Raw genomic sequence first — 23,530 nt, 5'->3', positions numbered from 1 at the left:
TCTATTTTGTGAAGTGCACCAGTCCTTCCTGCAGCAAAGCACCCCCACAACATGATGCTGCCACCCCCATGCTTCTCAATTGGGATGGTGTTCCTCAGCTTCCAAGCATCCCTCTTTTTCCTCCAAACATAACGATGGTCATTATGGCCAAACAGTTCTATTTTTGTTTCATCAGACCAGAGGACATTTCTCCAAGAAGAACGATCTTTGTCCCCATGTGCAGTTGCAAACCGTAGTCTGGCTTTTTTATGGTGGTTTTGGAGCAGAGGCTTCTTCCTTGCTGAGCGGTCTTTCAGGTTATGTCGATATAGGACTCGTTTTACTGTGGATATAGATACTTTTGCACCTCTTTCCTCCAGCATCTTCACAAGCTCCTTTGTTGTTGTTCTTGGATTGATTTGCACTTTTTACACCAAAGCACGTTCATATCTAGGAGACAGAACACATCTACTTCCTGAGCGGTATGACGGCTGCGTGGTCCCATGGTGTTTATACTTGCATACTATTGTTTGTACAGATGAACGTGGTACCTTCAGGCATTTGGAAATTGCTCCCAAGGATGAACCAGACTTGTGGAGGTCTACAGTTTTTTTTCTCTGAGGTCTTGGCTGATTTCTTTTGATTTTCCCATGATGTCAAGCAAAGAGGCACTGAGTTTGAAGGTAGGCCTTGAAATACGTCTACAGGTACACCTCCAATTGACTCAAATGATGTCAAATTGTTACCAAGAAATTTGTGAAGTGGTTGAAAAACGAGTTTTTAATGACTCCAACCTAAGTGTATGTAAACTTCCGAATTCAACTTTAACTCACATATTGTATGCTGGGAGCTACAGTACAAATTATCTTTTGGCTAACTCTGACACATTTACATGAATATTGTAATATTTATGTTGATTAATGTGCATTGTCCCCTATAAATAAATAAAATAAATGACAACCTATTCACTATATAGTGCACTACTTCTGAACAGAGTTCACTATATTGGGAATAGGGTGCCATTTCATGCCCAACCCCGACTCCGTATCGTTCTTGTAAACCCACCATTCCCATATGACTCTGGTCCCAAATGAAAAACATGAAGGAGAGGGCATTGAAAATGGAATGTAATGAAGTGTAAGGGAGCTGTATGAAAGAACATTTCAAAGAGACTGAATTAAGTTCAAGTAAGAACACTGAAAACGGGTTCTGAGAATGGTGAAGTTGGGAATTCATCACAAAACTTTCAGTCTTTCAGGGAAGGTTTGTTGAGTCTGCTACTGTAAGATTCTGACGGTCGTAATAGAGTTGTTGAAATGTGATTGGTGTATTCCATGAAAGTTATTTCTGCAGCGTGTTAAGTTGAGGGCAGCTGCCTCTGGTTTGTTTCAAGTGTTTTCATTATTCCCTTTGAGGGAGCTGCATTGTCTGTCTCTGGTGTTTATTTTGCTCTGTTTATGAAGCTCTGAAGTTGGAGGAGTTTTAACTTGATTTGTGTTTTAGGCTGTCCTGTCCTTTTTGGTTTTGCTTATTTATGTTTGTCAAATTGTGTTATTCACATGTGCTGAATACAACAGGTATTACAGTGAAATACTTACTTACAAGCCCCTAACCAAAAATGCAGTTATAGAAATATGAATAAGAAATAAAAGGAACAAGTAATTAAAGAGCAGCAGTAAAATAAAATAACAATAGCAAGACTATATACAGGGGTACCGGTACAGAGTCAATGTGCGGGGGCACCTGTTAGTCAAGGTAATTGAGGTAATATGAGCATGTAGGTAGAGTTATTAAGGTGAATATGCAGAGATAATAACAGAGTAGCAGCAGCGTAAAAGGGGGGGGGGGGGGTAGCCATTTAATTAGATGTTCAGGAGTCTTATGGCTTGGGGGTAGAAGCTGTTAACAAGCCTCTTGGACCTAGACTTGGCGCTCCGGTACCGCTTGCCATGCGGTAGCAGAGAGAACAGTCTATGACTAGGGTGGCTGGAGTCTTTGTCAATTTTTAGGGCCTTCCCCTGACACCGCCTGGTATAGAGGTCCTCAATGGCAGGAAGCTTGGCCCCAGTGATGTGCAGGGCCGTACTCTGTTGTGCCTTGCGGTCAGAGGCCGAGCAGTGATGCAATCAGCCAGGATGCTCTCGGTGGTGCAGCTGTAGAACCTTTTGAGGATCTGAAGACCCATAGTTTGTTGGTAATGTGGACACCAAGGAACTTGAAGCTCTCAACCTGCTCCACTACAGCCTCGTCGATGAGAATGGGGGAATCGGTGCTCCTTTTCCTGTAGTCCACAATCAACTCCTTTGTCTTGATCACATTGAGGGAGAGGTTGTTGTCCTGGCACCAGATGGCCAGGTCACTGACCTCTTCCCTATAGTCACGTTGTTGTCAGTGATCAGGCCTACCACTGTTGTCATCTGCAAACTTAATGATGGTGTTGGAGTCGTGCCTGGTCGTGCAGTCATGAGTGAACAGGGAGTACAGGTGGGAGCTGAGCACGCACCCCTGAAGGGCCCCTGTGTTAAGGATCAGCGTGGCGAATGTGTTGTTACATACCCCTACCACCTGGGGGCAGCCAGTCAGAGCTTCGGTTTAGCCTGTCATGGTATGTCTGTGGCCAAGTGTTGTTTTCAAAGCCGGTTTTGCAGTTGCAGTCAGACCTTTTCCTCCTCCTCTGATCTGCTTCTGGTTGTTGTCCTGGCTGAGGAAATATTGCTGCCGACCGACCACATACATTGTCGGTTGTTTGTTTTATTTACTTTTCATCACCCGTGTCTTAATTAAGCAATTAGGCCAGGGGGGGTGTGGCATATTGCCAATATACTACGGCTAAGGGCTGCTCTTATGCACGACGCAATGTGAAGTGTCTGGATACAGCTTTTAGCCGTGGTATATTGGCCATATACCACAAACACCCGAGGTGTCATTATTGCTATTATAAACTGGTTACCAACGTAATTAGAGCAATACAAATGAATGTTTTGTCATACCCGTGGTATACGGTCTGATATAACACTGCTGTTAGCCAATCAGCATTCAGGGCTTGAACTACCCAGTTTATAATAAAGCTTACTGTGACCCTCACTTTCCATCTCTCTGAATTCAAGCTATTGATCCGTCCCTGGAAGTCTGTGAGGTTCATCAATACTGGAGTGATAAATAATCAGTGGTTAAGTAAGATTGATCAGACTCCCCTGTGTGTGATCTTGGCCTTATTACTGAGGAGGGGAACGTTGTAAAATCGTTATTTCTAATAACCTAATAAGTGCATTCGGAAAGTATTCAGACCCCTTGACTTTTTCCACATTTTGTTACTCTACAGCCTTATTCTAAAATTGATTAAATATTTTTATTTACTTAAGGTCATTGTCCTGTTGGAAGGTTCTCCCATCTCCACAGAGGAGCTCTAGAGCTCTGTTAGCGTGACCATCGGGTTCGGGGTCATGTTTTTCGCGACGCGGATCCTGTGTTCTGCCTTACAAACAGGACAACGGAGCGGATCCCATGCAGCGACCCCAAAAAACGACTCCGAAAAAGAGGGAAACGAGGCGGTCTTCTGGTCAGACTCCGGAGACGGGCACACCGTGCACCACTCCCTAGCATTCTTCTTGCCAATGTCCAGTCTCTTGACAACAAGGTTGATGAAATCCGAGCAAGGGTAGCATTCCAGAGGGACATCAGAGACTGTAACGTTCTTTGCTTCACGGAAACGTGGCTCACTGGAGAGACGCTATCCGAGGCGGTGCAGCCAACGGGTTTCTCCACGCATTGTGCAGACAGAAACAAACATCTTTCTGGTAAGAAGAGGGGCGGGGGCGTATGCCTTATGGCTAACGTGACATGGTGTGATGAAAGAAACATACAGGAACTCAAATCCTTCTGTTCACCTGATTTAGAATTCCTCACAATCAAATGTAGACCGCATTATCTACCAAGAGAATTCTCTTCGATTATAATCACAGCCGTATATATCCCCCCCCAGGCAGACACATCGATGGCTCTGAATGAACTTTATTTGACTCTTTGCAAACTGGAAACCATTTATCCGGAGGCTGCATTCATTGTAGCTGGGGATTTGAACAAGGCTAATCTGAAAACAAGACTCCCTAAATTTTATCAGCATATCGATTGCGCAACCAGGGGTGGAAAGACCTTGGATCATTGTTACTCTAACTTCCGCGACGCATATAAGGCCCTGCCCCGCCCCCCTTTCGGAAAAGCTGACCACGACTCCATTTTGTTGATCCCTGCCTACAGACAGAAACTAAAACAAGAGGCTCCCACGCTGAGGTCTGTCCAACGCTGGTCCGACCAAGCTGACTCCACACTCCAAGACTGCTTCCATCACGTGGACTGGGAAATGTTTCATATTGCGTCAGACAACAACATTGACGAATACGCTGATTCGAGTCCATTAGAACGTGCGTTGAAGATGTCGTTCCCATAGCAACGATTAAAACATTCCCTAACCAGAAACCGTGGATTGATGGCAGCATTCGCGTGAAACTGAAAGCGCGAACCACTGCTTGTAATCAGGGCAAGGTGTCTGGTAACATGACCGAATACAAACAGTGCAGCTATTCCCTCCGCAAGGCTATCAAACAAGCTAAGCGTCAGTACAGAGACAAAGTAGAATCTCAATTCAACGGCTCAGACACAAGAGGCATGTGGCAGGGTCTACAGTCAATCACGGACTACAGGAAGAAATCCAGCCCAGTCACGGACCAGGATGTCCTGCTCCCAGGCAGACTAAATAACTTTTTTGCCCGCTTTGAGGACAATACAGTGCCACTGACACGGCCTGCAACGAAAACATGCGGTCTCTCCTTCACTGCAGCCGAGGTGAGTAAGACATTTAAACGTGTTAACCCTCGCAAGGCTGCAGGCCCAGACGGCATCCCCAGCCACGCCCTCAGAGCATGCGCAGACCAGCTGGCCGGTGTGTTTACGGACATATTCAATCAATCCCTATACCAGTCTGCTGTTCCCACATGCTTCAAGAGGGCCAACATTGTTCCTGTTCCCAAGAAAGCTAAGGTAACTGAGTTAAACGACTACCGCCCCGTAGCACTCACTTCCGTCATCATGAAGTGCTTTGAGAGACTAGTCAAGGACCATATCACCTCCACCCTACCTGACACCCTAGACCCACTCCAATTTGCTTACCGCCCAAATAGGTCCACAGACGATGCAATCTCAACCACACTGCACACTGCCCTAACCCATCTGGACAAGAGGAATACCTATGTGAGAATGCTGTTCATTGACTACAGCTCGGCATTCAACACCATAGTACCCTCCAAGCTCGTCATCAAGCTCGAGACCCTGGGTCTCGACCCCGCCCTGTGCAACTCGGTACTGGACTTCCTGACGGGCCGCCCCCAGGTGGTGAGGGTAGGCAACAACATCTCCTCCCCGCTGATCCTCAACACTGGGCCCTCTCCTGTACTCCCTGTTCACCCACGACTGCGTGGCCACGCACGCCTTCAACTCAATCATCAAGTTTGCGGACGACACAACAGTGGTAGGCTTGATTACCAACAACGACGAGACGGCCTACAGGGAGGAGGTGAGGGCCCTCGGAGTGTGGTGTCAGGAAAATAACCTCACACTCAACGTCAACAAAACTAAGGAGATGATTGTGGACTTCAGGAAACAGCAGAGGGAACACCCTCCTATCCACATCGATGGAACAGTAGTGGAGAGGGTAGCAAGTTTTAAGTTCCTCGGCATACACATCACAGACAAACTGAATTGGTCCACTCACACAGACAGCATTGTGAAGAAGGCGCAGCAGCGCCTCTTCAACCTCAGGAGGCTGAAGAAATTCGGCTTGTCACCAAAAGCACTCACAAACTTCTATAGATGCACAATCGAGAGCATCCTGGCGGGCTGTATCACCGCCTGGTACGGCAACTGCTCCGCCCTCAACCGTAAGGCTCTCCAGAGGGTAGTGAGGTCTGCACAACGCATCACCGGGGGCAAACTACCTGCCCTCCAGGACACCTACACCACCCGATGTCACAGGAAGGCCATAAAGATCATCAAGGACATCAACCACCCGAGCCACTGCCTGTTCACCCCGCTATCATCCAGAAGGCGAGGTCAGTACAGGTGCATCAAAGCTGGGACCGAGAGACTGAAAAACAGCTTCTATCTTAAGGCCATCAGACTGTTAAACAGCCACCACTAACACTGAGTGGCTGCTGCCAACACACTGACTCAACTCCAGCCACTTTAACAATGGGAATTGATGGGAAATTATGTAAATATATCACTAGCCACTTTAAACAATGCTACCTTATATAATGTTACTTACCCTACATTATTCATCTCATATGCATACGTATATACTGTACTCTATATCATCGACTGTATCCTTATGTAATACATGTATCACTAGCCACTTTAACTATGCCACTTTGTTTACATACTCATCTCATATGTATATACTGTACTCGATACCATCTACTGTATCTTGCCTATGCTGCTCTGTACCATCACTCATTAATATATCCTTATGTACATATTATTTATCCCCTTACACTGTGTAAAAAACAGTAGTTTTGGAATTGTTAGTTAGATTACTTGTTATTACTGCATTGTCGGAACTAGAAGCACAAGCATTTCGCTACACTCGCATTAACATCTGCTAACCATGTGTATGTGACAAATAAAAAATTTGATTTGATTTGATTTAAATCTGCTGAGGGAGGTATTTGGGTCTTGCAGATCAAGCCTATGTGATCTTAACATCCTGAGGAAATCCCCATGAGTGATAGTTGTACATTTTTCATCCTTCGGATTTAAAAGGGATTTGGATATGAAGACGATAAACGCAGCAGGCCTTAAAGTCAGACTTAGTTCAGTTTAAGACTTGTGTCAGCATTCGTTCTAATGGGTTTCTGTCCAAAAAGGTTTTGAGTGGAGTGCACCCAGCCATGGATCTATTCCCAGAACGAACACACCTGATTCAACTAATGAAGGGCTTGGTGATTAGTTGACTAATGGAATCAGTTGTGCTAGTGCTGGATCCATGGAACGTCTGGGGGTAATCGGGATAGGTTTTGGAAGCTTGGTCAATTGATCAATTGCATTTACTATGTCAGACAGACACAAACCTCGAAGCACTGTGACTGACTGAATGCTTTTTGAAAAAAGTTTGCCCAGCTGGCTGCAGGCAACTCGCGTGTGTCTGTTTACTCACTCTGCTGGTGACTCAGTGGTGTCGCTTTTAATTAGGCCCGTGAGCTGTGGAGGACGAGGCTGAGGACGGGGCTGCTGTGGTGTTTGTCCTCTTTTTCCCAAAACAGAATGGGAGGCCGTAATCTCACGGCCAAGTCTGTGATAAGAACCTCAGCAGGTTAGTATGCTCCTCCACGCCACTGCCAATTACCAAGGTGGCTGCTAATTATCAGGCGAATCGAAAGGGCACTCCTTGGACACCTTTTTCTGCGACACATACACACACACAGAGACACACGCACAATAAAAAACACAGTTCCTAATAAAGACTGAAATAGAGCAAAGTAATGTCTGTTTTGTGGAAGCGTTTTACTACCTCAGTCAGGCCTGTGATCTGGGCTGGCTGAAGGCTAATGGAGGATGGAGGAAGGCAGAGATTACAGAGGAAATTAGCAGGACACAAACAGATCTGACAGAGATCTATAGATACACACACACTCATACACACACACACACACACACACTCTCTCTACTCAGACACTCTCTAAACACAGCTAGGAGGAGCAGAGTTAGGAGGAGGTTTTTTCTGCATGGGTAAGTATTGAGCAGGGCCGCCTAAGTGTTTTTTTTGGGCCGCCCATGTCCAAACAGTAATTTTCGGTATGGAAAAACTTTTCTGTGTAAATTTAAAAGACTAAAACCAGATATGAAGTATGTAGAAAAGATAATGGAGCTACAGCACCAGTCAAAAGATTGCACCTACACATTATTATTTTTTTGTGTACTATTTCTACATTGTAGAATAATAGAGAGTAATAGAGTAGAGTAATAGTGAAGACATCAAAACTATGAAAAAACACATATGGAATCATGTAGTAACCAAAAAAAGTGTTAAAAATATCAAAATATATTTGAGATTCTTCAAAGTAGCCACCCTTTGCCTTGATGACAGCTTTGCAAACTCTTGGCATTCTCTCAACCAGCTTCATGAGGTAGTCACCTGGAATGCATTTCAATTAACAGGTGGGCCTTGTCAAAAGTTAATTTGTTGATTTAGTTTACTTGTCACAACAATCAGTTGTGTTGTGACAAGATAGGGGTGGTATACAGAATATAACCCTTAGTGCAGCTCAAATAAGTAAAGGGAAGTGACAGTCCATCATCATTACTCCAAGACATAAAGGTCAGTCAATCTGGAACATTTCTAGAATTTTCTTCAAGTGCAGTCACAAAAAACATCAAGCGCTATGATGAAACTGGCTCTCATGAGGACCACCACAGGAAAGGAAGACCCAGAGTTAACTCTGCTGCACAGGATGATTTGCTCTTTGTGGGACTATCATTTGTTTTTCAACAGGACAATCACCCGACACACCTCCAGGCTGTGTAAGGGCTATTTGACAAAGAAGGAGAGTGATGGAGTGCTGCAGATGACCTGGCCTCCACAATCACCCGACCTCAACCCAATTTAGATGGTTTGGGATGAGTTGGACCGCAGAGTGAAGGAAAAGCTGCCAACAAGTGCTCAGCATATGTGGGGGCAACGTCAAGACTCTTGGAAAAGCATTCCAGGTGAACCTGGTTGAGAGAATTCCAAGAGTGTGTAAATCAGTTATCATGGCAAAGGGTGGCTACTTTGAAGAATCTGAAATATATTTTGATTTGTTTCACACTTTTTTGGTTACTACATGATACTTGCAGCATTGCATATCTGTTATTTCATGTAGAAAATAGAAAAATAAAGCAAAACCTTTCAATGAATAGAATTGCAGGAAATTAGCTTTTAAACAGCTATATTTTGTCATTTCAGCCGAGGGCCTCTAAAATGCTGGTTTGGTGACTGCACAATTGGCCACATCCACCACCTAAGCCCCATTTTGATCCCCAAAAAACCCTGGAAGGCAGCAGTTGACTTAATAAGATTCTCCAATGAAACAGTAGTGAAAGGGAGCATATCAGTTCGGATTCCAGACTAGATAAGTAATGTTCATGGCACCGGATGAACAGTCTGTCTGCACTAATCAAAACAGCTTCAAAATGTGGTCCTGGTCCTTAACTCCCCTATTCACTGCTCTGCAGTCCTCATCAGTATTGGTCACACACAGTTGATAGAGTAGATAGAAAGTTGCAGCATTGCAGTTTGCAGCATGTTCTAGCTGCTTGTGCTATTTAATTGGGCTGCTAATGATGTGTATGGCTGCAGTGAGCCTGTGAGTGTCCCTGGGTGGGGAGTGGTTCAAGGCCGGATGGGAGGCAGCTGTTTAGCAGACTGATGGGTATCACCCATTCTTTGTGCTTTGAGCTCCTCCACAGTGCAATGCTAGGGTATTTTTCTATAGTCGAACAGCAACTCTGAACAACGTTTGTTGGACATCAAATACATCAAGGTATTTTGCACTGACTACTTTTGGTGTCTGAAGTCTAGAACATTTCTTGAGCTTTGCGCTCCACCACAGTGCAACACTAGGATACATCACAGTTACTTCTGGGGTGGCAGGTAGCCTAGTGGTTAGATTGTTGGGCCAGCAACCGAAAGGCTGCTAGATCGAATCCCCGAGCTGACAAGGCAAAAATCGTTCTGCCCAAAGTTCCTAAGCTGTCATTGTAAAAAATAATTTGTTCCTAACTCTGCGCTGGTTACTTTTAGTCCCTGAAATCTAGAATAGTATAGAAATGCAGAATCTGTTCTAGAACAGTGTAGGAATGCAGAATGTCTTAATGAGTCTAGTGAGTCCAATGAAGTTCAATCCCCGCTCCCTTACTTCTTCATTATCATCTGGATTGAAGATGACAAAAAACAGAAAAGAGCAAAGAGTCGTGGTTGTACTTGATTACTGTTTATTGAAAAAGTATGGATTTCAGCAAAGAAAAAAAGGAATGTAACTACAGAGGAGAAACATTGGTACAAGACACTGGCCGACACAGCCCTGAGAGTCTTCACCAAACACTAACACGCAGCCAGGACGGTGCGCAGCAAGGAAGAGCAGGCAACCTAGACATCACCCGCCCCCCTGTGCTTTTCTCTCGCTCTTCACATTCAACAAGAGACAGACAACACAGTTGTGCGGGGGGCTGGTGGGGGTGTCTGCCGCCATAGAGTGAACATCTAAGTCCCTGGCGGAGCCGGGAAATGTTTGTTCCCTTAGACTGTTGGCGTGCAGCAGTGAAAACTAATTTGAATCTGCTGGGGACTCACGCGCTATTAAATGTATAATCTACGACATGGTTGTTGTTGTCACGGGGAAAGGTCCGATGGATACCTTAATTTGTGAAAAATGTATTGAACTTGATGCAGCTAAAGGATTTCTACTCTTCATAAAGAATTGAAACACTTGACCAAGCGCCTTGAACTGAGTAAGGATTCAATGAGACTATCAGCATCCTTAATTCTTGTGACTCACAAACCCGGTTCCGGGAGCGTAATCATCGCCTGACACGAATTAGCATAACGCAACGGACATAAATCTTCCTAGAAAATATTCCTATTCATGAAAATCACAAGTGAAATATATTGGAACACAGCTTAGCCTTTTGTTAATCACCCTGTCATCTCAGATTTTCAAAATATGCTTTACAGCGAACGCTAGACAAGCATTTGTGTAATTTATCATAGCCTAGCATAGCATTATGCCTTGCTAGCAGCAGGCAACCTTGTCACGGAAATCAGAAAAGCAATCAAATTAAATAGTTTACCTTTGATGAACTTCGGATGTTTTCACTCACGAGACAGCCAAAGTTCATTTTTTCCCAAAATAATATTTTTGTAGGCGAAACAGCTCCGTTTGTTCTTCACGTTTGGCTGAGAAATCGCCCGGAAATTGCGGTCACCACAACGCTGAAAAATATTCCAAATTAGGTCCATAATATCGACAGAAACATGGCAAACGTTGTTTAGAATCCATCCTCAAGGTATTTTTCTAATATCTATTCGATAATATATCCGTCGGGACAATTTGTTTTTCTCTAGGACCGATTGGAGTAATGGCTACCTTTGTATTTTACTCGAGAATCGCTCTTGGAGCCACCATGTGACCACTTACGCAATGCGGCCGCCTACGGCTATTCTTCAACAGAAATGCGTAAAACTACGTCACAATGCTGTAGACACCTTGGGGAATACGTAGAAAGCATAAGCTTGTTGATGGTACATTCACAGCCAAATAGGGAGTCATTGGAACGCAGCGCTTTCAAAATATGGGGCACTTCCGGATTGGATTTTTCTCAGGCTTTCGCCTGCAACATCAGTTCTGTTATACTCACAGACAATATCTTTACAGTTTTGGAAACGTTAGAGTGTTTTCTACCGAAAGCTGTCAATTATATGCATATTCTAGCATCTTTTCCTGACAAAATATCCCGTTTAAAATGGGAACGTTTTTTTTCCAAAAATGAAAATACTACCCCCTAGCACCAACAGGTTTTAAATGCTTCCTATCAAAACATCCAAAAGGATCATAATGGGGCCTTCCTGGACTATAATCAATTTCTGCCACTGCATCCCCCTTCTAGCTTGAATAATCGTTCTTGGCGCCTGCCTTCTTCTCCCGCATCCTGACTGAAGACTTTCAAATCGCTTTGAGCCCCTGTCCTAGCTGTCTTCTGCTGGAGGCTTGGGTGTTCCATCCATGGCTGTAGATGCTCCTCCAGCTACCTCTCCCCATCCTAGTCAATCAACTGCCTGGGCATAGCCTGGACCACCACAGCCCCCCTCCGCTGGGCCATGTTCTCTGGATCAGAGTTTTGTCCCTATGGCTGTTGTGGCCTGCACACAGCCGGTGTCTCAGCAGCCCTCTTCTCAGGTGAGTTCTGAGGCTCTGGCCTTGCAATCTGCTTGTGATAGGGAGTAGATGGTGAGGCATATATCAGTATCTGGGGCAAAGACTTTGTGTTTTCCTGGGGCAAATGTTGAGGATATTAACAGGTTGTTTCCCAAGGCTGTGAGTCAGTCACCGGGGGCTGATACTGTCATGTTTCATGTGGGGTCAAATTACATTATGAAGGGAAGCTCAGAACAGCTGACGATGGATGTAAAGAACTGATTTGGTCTTGACACCAACAAGCACCCTTTAATATTTGGCACTCTGCCCTTCTTAAATCATGGCAATGAACAGTTCAGCAGACTTGTATCCCTCCATAACTGGCTACGAGACTATTGCAGCTCTGTGGGTGTAATATTTATTGACAATGTCTCACAAAGACATGATAGTTGGAACCAAAAATAAAATATCTGGAGGACAAAGGACAGATTTCCACCCATCTAATGTCCAATGTTCGGCTTTCTTTGCACATGCAAGTGTCTTCTTCTTATTGGTGTCCTTTAGTAGTGGTTTCTTTGCAGATATTTGACCATGAAGTTCTGATTCACACAGTCTCCTCTGAACAGTTGATGTTGAGATGTGTCTGTTACTTTAACTCTGTGAAGCATTTATTTGGGCTGCAATTTCTTAGGCTGGTAACTCCAATGAACTTATCCTCTGCAGCAGAGGTAACTCTGGGTCTTCCTTTCCTGTGGCTGTCCTCATGAGAGCCAGTTTCATCATAGTGCTTGATAAGTGGCTGCACTTGAAGAAACTTTCAAAGTTCATGAAATTTTCCAAATTGATTATCCTTCATGTCTTAAAGTAATGATGGACTGTCCTTTTTCTTTGCTTATTTGAACTGTTCTTGACATAATATGGACTTAGCCACACCCCTACCTTGTCACAACTGATTGGATTGGCTCAAACACATTAAAAAGGAAAGAAAGAAGGCCTCCTGGCTGGCGCAGTGGTCTATTCTACAATGTAGAAATAGTAAAAATAAAGACAAATTATGAAAGACAAGCATTCTTATTTTGAATTCTGTAAAGTAAGTGTGGAAGAGGTGAGGAAAAAATTGTTGTCAATCAACAATGACAAGCTATCGGGGTCTGACAACATGGATGGAAAATTGCTGAGGATAATTGGGGACGGTATTGCCACTCATATTGTTTGGTTGAGAGGGATGAGGCTAAAGGAATGGCAAATAAATCTGGCTGCACAACCGATTGGCAAAAGTTTTGCAAATTGAGAAATCATGTGACTTAATGAATAAAAATAAGAAACTACACTATAAAACAAAGATAAATGACAAATAATGATAGTAAAAAGCATTGGTTCACCTTAAATGACATTTTGGGAAAAAAGGCAACCTCAGCTCCATCATTCATTGAATTAGATAGCTCATTCATCACAAAACCAACTGATATTGCCAACTACGTTGATTTTTTCCATTGGCAAGATTAGCAAATTTAGGCATCCAAGTATATCTAACCAAATTATGAAAGGCAAGTATTGTAATAGTGAATTAAGTAAAGTGAGTGTGGAAGAGGTGAACAAATGATTGTCTGTCAACAATGACAAGCCAGGATGTTAGCGGACGATATGGCCACTCCTATTTGCCAAATTTTCAATTTAAGCCTACTAAGAGGCAAAGAAAGTTTGTGCCCCCAGGCTTGGAGGGGAGCAAAAGTTATTCCCCTACCTATTTTTTGTTTAGCTAGGCAAATCAATTAAGAACAAATTCTTCTTTTCAATGACGGCCTGTTCAGGGGCAGAACGACAGATTTTTACCTTGTCAGCTCGGGGAGTCAATCTTGCAAACTTCCGGTTATTAGTCCATTGCTCTAACCACTAGGCTGCCTGCAATCCCAAGAATAAGAATAGTAAAGCCCCCTTAATAACCTCACAGACTCTAGGGGCAGTATTTTCATTTTTGGAAAAAAAACGTTCCCGTTTTAAACGGGATATTTTGTCAGGACAAGATGCTGGAATATGCATGTAATAGACAGCTTTCGATAGAAAACACTCTCTAATGTTTCCAAAACTGTAAAGATATTGTCTGTGAGTTTAACAGAACTGATGTTGCAGGCGAAAGCCTGAGAAAAATCCAATCCGGAAGTGCCCCATATTTTGAAAGCGCTGCGTTCCAATGAGTCCCTATTGAGCTGTGAATGTGCTATCAACCAGCTTACGTTTTCTACGTATTCCCCAAGGTGTCTACAGCATTGTGACGTAGTTTTACGCATTTATGTTGAAGAATAGCCGTAGGCGGCTACATTGCGCAAGTGGTCACCTGATGCCCCCAGAGAGATTCTCGCGTAAAATACAGAGGTAGCCATTACTCCAATCGGTCCTACTGAAAAACGAATTGTCCCGATGGATATATTACTGAATAGATATTTGAAAAACACCTTGAGGATTGATTATAAACAACGTTTGCCATGTTTCTGTCGATATTATGGAGCTAATTTGGAATATTTTTAGCCGTTTTCGTGACTGCAATTTATGGGCGATTTCTCAGCCAAACGTGAAGAACAAACGGAGCTATTTCGCTTACAAAAATATTATTTTGGGAAAAAAGGAACATTTGCTATCTAACTGGGAGTCTCGTGAGTGAAAACATCCGAAGCTCATCAAAGGTAAACGATTTAATTTGATTGCTTTTCTGATTTCTGTGACCAAGTTACCTGCTGCTAGCTGGACAAAATGCTATGCTAGGCTATCGATAAACGTACACAAATGCTTGTCTAGCTTTGGCTGTAAAGCATATTTTGAAAATCTGAGATGACAGGGTGATTAACAAAAGGCTAAGCTGTGTCTCAATATATTTATTTCATTTGTGATTTTCATGAATAGGAATATTTTCTAGGGATATTTATGTCCATTGCGTTATGCTAAATAGTGTCAGGCGATGATTACGCTCCCGCATGCGGGATGGGGAGTCAGTAGATGTTTTTAACTGGCTCAAATAGCCGACCAATCAGCATGTTGCGAACCATTAGTAAACTTTTGTCAAAAATTGTGTTTGACCAGATACAATACTATTTTACATTAAACTAATTGACAACAGACTTTCAGCACGTTTATTGGGAAGGACATTCAACAAGCACAGCACTTACACTCATTATGGATGATTGGCTGAGAAAAATTGATTATAAAAAGATTGTGGGGGCTGGTTTGTAGACTTCAGTGTGGCTTCTGACATTGTTGATCATAGTCTGTTGCAGGAAAAGTTGTGTTATGGCACCCCCTGCCTATGTTGTTATAAAGAGTTACCTGTCTAACAGAACACAGTTAGAATCAGGAATTCCGCAAGGCAGCTGTCTAGGCCCCTTACCTTTTTCAATCTTTACTAATGACAGTGTCTATGTATGCCGATGACTCAACACTATACACATCAGATACTAAATGCACTGTATTGGGACAAATCATTCACTAAACCCTAAATGTCAACTAAATCTTGTAATGAATAATGTGGACATTTAGCAAGTTGAGGAGACTAAACTGCTTGGGGTAACCCTGGATTGTTTAACTGCCATGGTCAAAACCAAACAAACAAGTAGCTAGGATGGGTAGAAGTATACCATAATAATAAAACACTGCTCTGCATTCTTAACAGCACTATCAACAAGGCCTTAGTTGTGTTGCACCTGGAATACTTTTCAGTCGTGTTGTCAGGAAGCACATTGAGGGACTTAGGAAAATTGCATTTGGCTCAGAGCAGGGCAGCACGGCTGGCCCTTGGATGTACACAGAGAGCTACCTTTATTAATATGCATGTCAATCTCTCCTGGCTCAAAGTGGAGGCGAGATTGACTTCATCACTACTTGTATTTGTGTTTGGTATTGACATGTTGAATGCACCAAGCTATATGTTTGAACTACTGGCACACAGCTCGGACACCCATGCAACCCCACAAGACATTCCACCAGAGGTCTCTTCACAGTCCCCAAGTCCATTACAGTACTACATAGAGCCATGACTACATGGAACTATATTCCAAATCAAGTAACTCATGCCAGCAGTAAAATTAGATTTAAAAAAACAGATAAAAATACACCTTATGGAACAGCGGGGACTGTGAAGCAACACAAACAGACACATGCATACAAACACACAATAACATACTCACTATACACACGTACATATGGATTTTGTGTTGTAGATATGTGGTACTACAGTAGAGGCCTGAGGGCACACACTCAATATGTTCTGAAATCTTTTATGAATGTATTGTAATGTTTTTAAAATGTATATTTGTCCTAATTTTGCTGGACCCCAGGAAGAGTAGCTGTTGCCTTGGCAACAGCTAATGGGGATCCATAATAAATACAAATACAAATACAATGGGACCTCAGATTTATGATGGCGTCATCTTAACTTGTACAATTTCAACCTATATTATAATTAGCATAGAATACAATTTTACAGACTGTCCTCCATAACTGGATGGGATTTGAGAGGTATTTTGGAACAGAACATGACTCCTAGTCAATGATGCCACACACCTTGCTGCCACTGCAACCAGCGTTACACCCACTGGCAGGGGATGATCTCAAAGGACATATCTTCCTGTGTGTGCGCATGTGTCTGACTGGGGAGGGGGCTGTGGGCTAACCAAGCGCATCCATTCTCCCCCACTCCTCCTGGCATTGAGTGAAAAGCCAACAACAGTACAGTGACTGGTCGTCCTATGTACTGCTAGAGGACACATTCCACTGACAAAGTGAGTCATAGCAACCAACAGAAAACCCACACATACACACACACCCAGAACTCTACACCTACCAAGTGTTAAGATAAATTAATTATATAACCAATAATATACCTATTATATACCCATATAATTGATAAATGCCTCACAAACAACAGAGAACAAAACCCTTACGATTCTCTCCGATGTTTATTGAGCGTTATGTATGCTAAGGGTTTTGTTAAAAAGCACTTTATAACGTTGATTTTGTCTATCGTAAGAATAATCCCCAGCCGTCACCGGAAACTCACCTGTGATAAATCTGTATTTTTATGGGTTTTGAATTGATTCATTTGTATGCTGTGTTAGTTACTCCCTGTTGTGCTTGACCTTTCCTGGGCTGTTTTCCCCATTTAAATCTGTTGAAGCGCAATAATGCTGATGCGGCCAACAGTAGATAGTGTCTTTGTGAATACTAAGACAAAGCTATCTTAACACGCCGATGATTTCCCCTCTCACCCACAGAGATGTTTTCTATTTTGTTATCATCAAACAGTGGGTTTGTTTTCCAGCAAAGGGCAATGTCATCAGTCTTTGGCTGTGTTTACACAGGCAGCCCAATCTTTTTTTTTACTAATTGTTTTTTTGACCAATCAGATCAGCTCTGAAAAAGATCTGATGTGAAAAAATCAGATGTGATTGTTCAAATGAGTGGTAGAAATATCAGAATTGGGCTGCCTGTGTAAATGCAGCCATTGTGGCAGTGCTTTTTAAACTGCTTCACAGTTTTTATAAATTACAAACATGCTTTGTCCCCTACATTTCAGTACTGATCTAAATTAGTCTAAATTGGAGTCTGTCGTTGGGAAAGAGCATGGGGGTAATAGATATCACATGCAGGGTAAAAGATGCCACAGTGAAACATGATGAAAAGGAAACTGCTTGATGTTGCTGATCTCTTGCTGGGTACACAGTTAGAATATTTTTATATTAATATATCAATATGTTTGTTTTTCTTTCACAAGTTTCCACTTCTTTACGGCAATAATTATGAATATTTGAGACTGAGCAGAGAGGAAGATATTGTTTTTACAGTCTGGGGTGAAAAATTCTCCACTCCAACAACCCATTGACTCCAGATGAATACATCAACAGGAGGGACTGTCTGTCTTACCCTTGGCTGTGTTCCTTGGCTGCTGGGTTAGAAAACAAAGTTTAGAATATTTCAGATGTTCTTCTTCCACCTGTTTTTTTGGGGCCTGAGGTGAGAAGAAGAGTCATCTGTCCTGACAGAACCTCTGGCTGTCCTTTTGTCTTAGCTGAAACACGTCATTAAGATTGAGGAGCATTGGAACAAGCTGGCCTTCTAGGCAGGGTTGCGAAGAAAAAGCCATATCTCAGACTGGCCAATAAAAATATTAAGATGGGAAAAAGAACACTGACACTGGACAGAGGAACTCTGCCTAGAAGGCCAGCATTCCGGAGTCGCCTCTTCACTATTGACATTGAGACTGGTGTTGTGGGTACTATTTAATGAAACTGCCTTTTGAGGACTTGTGTCAGGCGTCTGTTTCTCAAACTACACACTCTAATGTACTTGTCCTCTTGCTCAGTTGTGCACCGGGCACTCCCACTCTTCTTTCTCTTCAAGTTAGAGCCAGTTTGCGCTGTTCTGTGAACACAGCGTTGTACAAGATCTTCAGTTTCTTGGAAATTTCTTGCATGGAATAGCCTTAATTTCACAGAACAAGAACAGACTGATGAGTTTCAGATGAAAGTACTTTGTTTCTGGCCATTTTGAGCCTGTAACCGAACCCACAAATGCTGATGCTCCAGATACTAAACTAGTCTAAAGAAGGCCAGTTTTATTGCTTCTTTAATGAGAACAACAGTTTTCAGCTGTGCTAACATAATTGCAAAAGGGTTTTCTAATGATCAGTTAGCCTTTTAAAATGATAAACTTGGATTAGCTAACACAACGTGCCATTGGAACAAAGGAGTGATGGTTGCTGATAATGGGCCTCTGTACGCCTATGTAGATATTCCATAAAGATTCTGCTGTTTCCAGCTACAATAGTCATTTACAACATTAGTGTCTACACTGTATTTCTGATCAATTCAATGTTATTTTAAAGGACAGAAAAATTGCTTTTCTTTCAAAAACAAGCTCATTTCTAAGTGATCCCAAACTTTTGAACGGTAGTGTACCTCTTCATTTTTGTATAATGTAAAATAATTTATCTTTTGCCTCTCTATGTTTCATCATTTTCCTTCATTTCGCAAGAGGCTGAATGTATCTCACTGAAGAAAGCATCCGAACGAGTGAAACAGCGCCCCTCTGTCTGCCGACATGTAGGCCATCTATCTAATGCTGTCTGGTCCAAACGAGTATGACACGGTTGCCGCCCGTAGTTAGTTAACATTGGCTCGAACACTTTCTCTAACTTCCTCCCTTTAACTGTGGACCGGAAGGCTTGCTGCTACTACTGCTCTGGCAAACAATCCCTTTAACTATGGACCAGAAGGCTTGCTGCTACTCCTGCTCTGGCGAACAATCCCTTTAACTATGGACCAGAAGGCTTGCTGCTACTCCTGCTCTGGCGAACAATCCCTTTAACTATGGACCAGAAGGCTTGCTGCTACTCCTGCTGTGGCGAACAATCCCTTTAACTATGGACCAGAAGGCTTGCTGCTACTCCTGCTCTGGCGAACAATCCCTTTAACTATGGACCAGAAGGCTTGCTGCTACTCCTGCTGTGGCGAACAATCCCTTTAACTATGGACCAGAAGGCTTGCTGCTACTCCTGCTGTGGCGAACAATCCCTTTAACTATGGACCAGAAGGCTTGCTGCTACTCCTGCTCTGGCGCACACCCTAACAAATGTCATCAAAGACTGAAGAAAGCCTCAGAACAGAGATCAGAGCCTGGTTACCATCTAGCTTAGTAGACACCTGCTTCACAATCACACCATCTGCCCTCTCGTTCTGTCTGTCACCCAGCTGGGACTGGTTTGTGGGTGTGTGCCTGTATGTATTGGCATGGTTTGGGACTGATCTCTGTAGTTTGTCTAGAATGGTGTCCGCACTGTTTTAGTTTGTATTGTGCCTCTCGAGTGGGTTTAGAAGAATCAGAGTTTTTGACTAGCTGTATGTCTGCATTAGGTCTATTGAGTTTAAATTTCAAAAAGCTTTATGTACCAAAGAAGGATCCAAACGTTAGTTTTATGGATTCATTTAGTTTTGTTCCCCAAGATTAAACAGCTTCAGGACTTTGCTCTGGGATTTGTCTATTCTCCACCACTGGCTCACAGTTATCTGTATTGACTATTGGCTTGGTTATTGTGGAAACCTGTTCTGGCAGGCTTAAAGATTTTGGAGGTGTAGGGAACAATGTTAGAGTTTTAGTTTTACAATTGAGTTGCTCAGTGTTCCTAATCCTCGATGCATCAGAGGTTGTTTTGTGTGTGACGCAGGATTATTTTATTCATCATTAATTATTCATTCATGTTCCCCAAAAGTAAACTGCTTGAAGACTTTGCTCTGGGCTCTGCTGGTAATACTGTTTAATGGACTAGTCTCCTCCAGAGTTATGTGAGTTGACTTTAGTTCCCCTTTAGTTCAAAGCTATCATTAATCTCCCCGTAGTCTTTTAATGGTAATGAAACAGTGTACTGCTGTGTGGAGGTAGCTAGATCAGCTGACTTCTTCAAAATGGCTGAATCGTCCCAGTGGGGCAGAGGACCACAGTTAGGAAGCCTGAATGGACACCCACTGTCTCTCTCTCACAAGCAGCTAGGCGTTCATTCCTTCTGCACACATACATACGCACGCACACACAAACACACTCAACACTCTCTTGTCTCACACACACCCACACATACAAACACACAGATCTACATATCAAATGTGGCGTCCTAATTATAGTTGACATTTAGCTGCTTTTCTGGGACAGGCCAAGTCAAAAGGGAAGGCAATGTAAGGTGAACCAAAGCTGTCAGCACTAACACTCACTGTACTGTACTCTGCGTGCTGATACAACCATTACAGTACGCCTCATTTCATAATTCCCACCATTTCTTATATAACATCACAAGTAAAAGGGAGTCACCCTCTTTAATATGTATCACTCCAAGCCACAAAGCCACTCATTTGATACACACACACACACACACACACACACACACCCACACACACACACTTGATGAGCCAGTATGGAGCTGCTCTGTGCCTAAAGAAGAGAGGGGTTATTTAAGATTGTAGGAACGTTGGCCATGTGTGAATGTGTACATTTTGCCTTCAGAAAGTATTCATACCCTTGACATATTCCACATTTTGTTGTGTCACAGCCTAAATTCAAAAGGGATACCCCAAAAAGACAAAGTGAAAACATGTTTTTAGAAAATGTATTGAAATACAGAAATCTCATTTGCATAAGTATTCACACCCATGAGTCAATACTTTGTAGAAGTGCCTTTGGCAGTGATTACAGCTGTGAATCTTTCTGGGTAATGCCGGGTGTACATTACACAACTTTCAAAATGCTCACATCGCTGAGCGTCTCACATTAAACGACTGTCTTGTTTTCTCTTGCCAATGTAGTGGTTCACACACTAAACGATGTGGCACAGACTGTGTGGCATACACTACAAGATTCTGTCTCACCAAAACAATGATGTGTTGTGATTAGATTGTTAATGAAGCTACAACGAGCTTTGGCTCAAAGCCGGCTCGTAAACATTTTCAATCAGTAATTCACACTTGCCATACAGAGTTGAAATATCTAGCCAACATTTTGCATTGAATATAATTTCTTGTGAACTTGTAACAATGACACTTTTACCTTTGGTTAAAGGTGAGTAGAAACGCATAGCAGCGGTAGTCATCGCTCCTGCTTGAGAGTCTACACTCTCATTGCCTATTGCTGATCACTGTTCTCAAAACTTGTCGTTGCAAATATCACACTACAAGAGCATTTCAGATTTTGTGCCGATAAAATCAAACATGTTTGAAAATATCGGGATGACTGGGACTGCTCAAAAACAGGATCAGCAGCCCTCAGATTGAGTCTTTGACACTTTCACATTAAACGAGTGTCGTTGACGTCCGTCTACCCCCTGTAGATAACAACATGATGATTTTCTTTCTCAAAAACTTGGTACAGCAAAATCGAGGCCGAAATTATGTAGTGTACTTATGTCTCTAACTTTCAACACCTGGATTGTGCAACATTTGCCTATTATAATTTTTTAAATGATTCAAGCTCTGTCAAATTGGTTGTTGATAATGGTTATGCAGTTGCAAGAAAAAGTATGTGAACCCTTTAGAATTACCTGGATTTCTGCATAAATTGGTCAAGAAAGGTGATCTGATCTTCCTCTAAGTCACAACAATAGAGAAACACAATGTGCTTTAGCTAATATCACACAAATTATTGTATTTTTTTTGTCTACATTGACTGTATTATTTAAACATTGTTGTTTAAAGGTTGGAAAAAGTATGTGAACCCCTAGTCTAATGACTTCTCCAAAAGCTAGTTGGAGTCAGGAGTAACCTGGAGTCCAATCAATGAGATGAGATTGGAGATGTTGGTTAGAGGTGCCCTGCAACATAAAAAACACTCAGAAAATGTGATTTTGCTATTCACATGAACCATGCCTCGAACAAAAGATCTTAGAAGACCTAAGATTAAGGATTGTTGACTTGCATAAAGCTGATAAGGGTTACAAAAGTATATCTTAAAGCCCTGATGTTCATCAGTCCACGGTAAGACAAATTGTCTATTAAAAGTTGAGAAAGTTCCTGCGCTGTGCTCTTGCAGTCATCTTTACAAGACGGCTACTCCTAGGGAGAGTAGCAACAGTGCTGAAGGCTCAATGAGGTTAAAAAGAATCCTAGAGTGTCAGTTAGACTTACAGAAATCTCTGGAACATGCTAACATCTCTGTTGAGGAGTCTACGATATGTAAAACACTAAACAAGAAGGGTGTTCATGGAAGGACACCACAGAAGAAGCCACTGCTGTCCAAAAAAACATTGCTGCACGTCTGAAGTTTGCAAAAGAGCACCTGGATGTTCCACAGCACTACTGGCAAAATATTCTGTGGACAGATGAAACTAAAGTTGAATTGTTTGCAAGGAACACACAACACTATTTATGGAGAAAAAAAGCACAGCACACCAACATCAAAACCTCATCCCAACTGTAAAATATGATGGAGGGAGCATTATGGTTTGGGCTGCTTTGCTGCCTCAGGGCCTGGACAACTTGCTATCATCGAAGGAAAAATGTATTCATATGTTTATCAAGACATTTTGCAGGAGAATGTAAGGCTATTTGTCCAACAATTGAAGCTCAACAGAAGTTGGGTGATGCAATAGGACAATGACCCAAAACAGAAGTAAATCAACAACAGAATGGCTTCAACAGAAAAAAATATGCCTTCTGGAATATTGCTGAACTGAAACATTTTTGTAAATAGGAATGGTCCAAAATTCCTCCTGACTGTTGTGCAGGTCTGATCCGCAACTATAGAAAACGTTTGGTTGAAGTTACTGCTGCCAAAGGGGGGTCAACCAGTTATTAAATCCAAGGGTTCACATACTTTGTCCAACCTGCACTGTGAATGTTTACACAATGTTCAATAAAGACATAAAAACATACAAATTGTTTGTGTGTTAATAGATTAAGCAGACTGTGTTTGTCTATTGTTGTGACTTAGATGAAGATCAGATCAATTTATATGACCATTTTATGCAGAAATCCAGTTAATTCCAAAGGGTTCACATACTTTTTCTTGCCACTGTACAAAGTTTTTCAGATCTTGCCATAGACTTTCATGTAGATTTAAGTCAGAACTGTAACTCGACCACTCAA

Source organism: Oncorhynchus mykiss, chromosome 24 (assembly GCF_057628025.1).
Source record: "Oncorhynchus mykiss isolate SJ-2025 chromosome 24, ASM5762802v1, whole genome shotgun sequence".
NCBI classification, from domain to species: Eukaryota; Metazoa; Chordata; class Actinopteri; order Salmoniformes; family Salmonidae; genus Oncorhynchus; species Oncorhynchus mykiss.
The sequence above is the reverse complement of the archived record's forward strand: the minus strand, read 5'-3'. Positions refer to the sequence as shown.